The 4534-nt window shown below is 38.2% G+C and overlaps 1 pseudogene; it reads left to right on the top strand.

Annotated features, from left to right (window-relative positions):
* Positions 1 to 2539: 2539 nt before the first annotated feature.
* Positions 2540 to 4063, top strand: LOC149748523 (18S rRNA aminocarboxypropyltransferase pseudogene; annotated as a pseudogene).
* The last annotated feature ends 471 nt before the right edge of the window (positions 4064 to 4534 follow it).

The raw sequence follows: 4534 nt of genomic DNA on the forward strand, positions 1-4534 counted from the left end.
TTTCATAATCTATTTTGGAGATAGAATTAGTAAGACTTGTGGTTGGATTGGGTTACAAATAGAAATGACTTCTTGCTCTTTGTTCTGAGTATGTGGGTGTATGATAGTGCCATTAACTGATAAAATATTAACTAATATGGGAAAGACTGATGGAGAAGTATGTTGGGAGTGGTAGTTAGCTGTGCCTAATAGGCATCCAAATAGTCAGGAACAGGGTGTTCTTTGTTCTTTGAGATACCCTTTTAAACTAAATCACAAAACCTAATTTTGTGGTTTGGTTTAGCATAACACTTTCTGGTCCCAACATTGCATTTCAGTTATGCCTTATCAAAAAATTTTGTTTTCTTATGAAGTAGATAAAATTATTACAAACCTATTTTGCCTATGCAAAGGCTCATCATCTGAGTATTTTAAGTAGAATACATCCTTTCTTGTCAAGATACTCCACAAAAGATGTTGGATACTAAGTAGTAAGGAGATGCCAATCCAAGATGTTAGAAAGACCCCCAAAAGTTGTACATTCTTTAGAACCGTTTTATCTTATGGTCAAGACAGATTTTCCAAAGTTTCCCGTTGCGGAGCACAGGCTCCGGACGCACAGGCTCAGCGGCCATGGCTCATGGGCCCAGCAGCTCTGCGGCATGTGGGATCTTCCCGGACCGGGGCACGAACCCGTGTCCCCTGCATTGGCAGGCGGACTCTCAACTACTGTGCCACGAGGGAAGCCCGAGAAATATTTTTGACATTTATACTTTACTTAGGTTTATTTGCAAAAATATTGAAAGGTCTTAAGACATTTTAGTAGACATCATAGCAGGAACAAAAAGGGATACCCATAATAGAGCTTTTAAATGTTGTCTACAATGGACTGTCACTAGTATAATTCTCATCAATCTTTATCATTTTAGGTAGAGATACAAAAGGATTTGCCACATGTGTGATTTTTTCTTTACTAATTCTCCTGATATATAAATGTAAAACATTTAGAATGTCTGTTCTATATTCCAAATAATAACTCCCCAATGACTGCTTATTGGGAAGCTAATCCAGTTAAATACATTCACTGTGTGCTCAAAATTAGTATTTAGGTGCTCAATCATCACCTCCAACAAAACAACCTAAACAAAATTCAGGTTTTTTAAATCAGAAATAAGATTATTTTCTTACCTTGCACTTTCTGTTAATGTTACCACATTTTCCTATTCAGAATCAAACTGTGAGTAAAATTAGAGTCCTTTTCAATTATCTGTCATATTTGGTAACATTTCACATTTGTCCTTTTCTGTCTGTTGTATTTATTATTATAGGTTAAGCCATTGAAGTATAAATACAGGAGTACTGAATTTGTTTTCCAATTGGTTACTTTTTTGTTTTTCTCAAAGGAGATGTTGAGGGTAGGAGTTTATTAATTAATTAATTTATTTTTGCTGTGTTGGGTCTTCGTTTCTGTGTGAGGGCTTTCTCTAGTTGTGGTAAGTGGGGGCCAGTCTTCATCGCGGTGCACGGGCCTCTCACTATCGCAGCCTCTCTTGTTGCGGAGCACAGGCTCCAGACGCACAGGCTCAGTAGTTGTGGCTCACGGGCCTAGTTGCTCCAAGGCATGTGGGATCCTCCCAGACCAGGGCTCGAACCCGTGTCCCCTGCATTAGCAGGCAGATTCTCAACCACTGCGCCACCAGGGAAGCCCCTAATTGGTTACTTTGATTCTAGTATTGTTCCTCTTTAATTTAAAAGGAACATATCACTGACTCCCCATTTCTCTGTATCTGTCTCTTGGTATCTCTCTGTCTCTCTTTTTCTCTTGCCCCTCTTTGTCTTCTAGCTTGTCTCTCTTCCAACCTATACTTTATAAGTTTTTTAGTTTGGATATTTGGTCAATCATGACTTAACACTATGACATAGCATTGAGAGTGAAGAAGAAACATTGAAAGTATAATGATTATAAGACTTAAAATAAGAAAAAGAAAAGTACAGGGTAGAGAGAGATTAAAATAATGCCAATGTGTTTAAAGTGAAATTGTTGGATAAATGCAATCATCTGATCGTGAAGACAGAGAAAAATTAGTTACCTAGTCCAGGATGGATTCTCTGTGATACCAATCTTAATGTTTTGCTTTGTGATACTGATCTCAGCGCTCTGATTTGATTCACTGTTTAAACAGTTCAATTTAGGTATTTTAATTGTGGATCTTTCATTAGCTCTTGCCCCAAAGTCTGAAATTACAATTCCTGGAAATTGAAACTTTTCATAACAAAATAAAATTCCATTAGAAATATAAATATAATATAGAAAACAATTTTAAAATTTCCCATTTATATTATCTCCCATAAAATTCTAAGCAAAGACAGGCTGTATCTAAATGTGTATGTGTTTGGTAATGAGGGGTTGGGAGGTTGAGTGAAAAAGAATTTTGATTAAATCAACATATCTAAACTTTATTTAGTGACTTACATATGTATAGCATTCTGCATAGTTTTGAGGTAATCAAAAGACTACTTAAATTATTAGGGTTATTTAGTTTAAAAGGTGAAGTGGTAACAGAGGGACTCTGGCTCCCTGCCATGGGCCACAGGAGCAAAGCTGGGTGGCGGGGGTGGGGGCAGAAGGTGTATTTTCTGGGAGTCCTGGGGCCACTGTTGGGGTCCAGCTTCAAGTGTCTGTGGAAACATTGGTAGCTGGGATGAGGGCAACCAGGGACTAGTGGGGGCTCTCTTGCTGGCCCTGTGGGAGCTGGTCTACTGTGACCCTCCACCCAGCATCAGCCACAAGCTGACATGCCTGGACTTGGTGCACTGCCTGGGCCTGGGCCATGGGACCGGTCATCTTGTGCTCAGCCCTCTGGGTGCCCAGCATATGTCCTGGCAGATAGGCAGCTGGTGACACAATCAGGTGTTTCCATCCTAGACGGTTCCTGTGTCAGACTGGAGGAGATGACATTTGGGAAGATGCTGGAGAGCCTCCTGTGGCTACTGACCCACTGAGTGGCTGCCAGTGCTGTGAACTATGGCTGACCCTGCAAACTGTCTTCAGTGGAGGTTTTTGTTGCCACCTTCTGCATCCAGAGCTTTTCGGAACTTGCTGTCCTTTGGCTGCAGAAGTTTAAGTGGGGCAAGGACTTGCTGGATGTGAACCAACAGCTTCTGGGCAAGTACTTGGCTTGTAGCATCCTGGAGTGGGTGCCCCAGGCAGGGAAGGAGCTCCTGAGTAGTGCTAAAGGGAGCCCCAGGAGGAGGAAATTGATCCCTTTGATGTGAATTCAGGGCAGGTGTTTGCAAATCCCAACAAGCCCATGGTGACAGCTGGCTGCTCAGAGACAGTGTTGACAGTGGGGATGAGTCTGAGAGTCAAGGCCCTGACGCCATGGGCCAAGGACACAGCAGCAGCAGAGGAGAAGGAAAGGCAAGGGAAAGGTGCCTAAGCCAGTGCACCAACAGATGTTTAGAAAGGAATTAAGAAACAGCAAAGATATACTTTCTAGACCTAATGATTGTCCTATGTGCCATGCCATCAGAATCTTGAATGAGGTTTTGAAGAGAGATAAAGTTCTTCCTTTTACTAGTGTCTTCGAATATGTCAGTGATATCAAGGTCGATTACAATTTTATTGGGTGGCTATATGTCATATTGACTTAGATGCAACTTAAATAATTTACAACATTAAAGGTAGAATTAGAAAAGGAATTGCCGTTTTTTTAAAATAACACGACATTATGCTTAAAATTGAAAAAAAATATTTTTTGCCTTCAAGAATAGTCAAAAATTTAATATGCTGATTTTATTACCCCATTAGTCAGCATTACAGATACTCTGTTCTATTTTATTTGTTTCCTTACTGTTTATTAATTACATACACCTATTTCTTCATTTTTTATAACTATTTTAATTCTTAAAGACAACCCAAGACCTATTTTTTTTTTCTATTCTCTTGTTTCTTTTCAAAACTTAGATCACCTTTGTCTCATTAGGACCTCAGTGAAATAACAGTGAGACTTACTAGCTACATCACATTGATACACTGCTGTCAATGAGATAGAGTGATCGATCCCTGCATATAACAGGTTGACAGATAATTAATTTACATCTTCTACAGAACCCAGCATAAAGCTAAACATCAAGTGCTCCATAAATGTTTGAATTTGATATAAATAGCTTATTATCTGTCTAAGGATGCTTCCTTCTAAGTATGTATTTTGATTATATATAACTATTGTCCCCAGTATTCAAAATATAAAATATTATGTGTATTCACACACATGGGAGTATGTATATGTGTGTGTATATAGTGCAAATATCACCTGTGATAGATGAGAAAATTATAAAAACAATTTATTGTTAGTCTCTAATATTAATCTTTTTAAAAAAAATATATAGTGTTGTTAATGGTGATATTCAAATTGTTTTTTGCATTACGTCTATATTGCCTTTACATTTGCCCTAATTCTTTTAATAATGTATTTCCTTTTATTTCAAAAATAAAGAGAATTAAGAAATAATTTATTTTATATCAAATTATTTTAGTGGTTATTTATTATAA

Source organism: Delphinapterus leucas, chromosome 8 (genome assembly GCF_059928025.1).
Source record: "Delphinapterus leucas isolate spDelLeu-1000000601 "Yukka" chromosome 8, BTC_Dleu_Yukka2, whole genome shotgun sequence".
Taxonomy (NCBI): domain Eukaryota; kingdom Metazoa; phylum Chordata; class Mammalia; order Artiodactyla; family Monodontidae; genus Delphinapterus; species Delphinapterus leucas.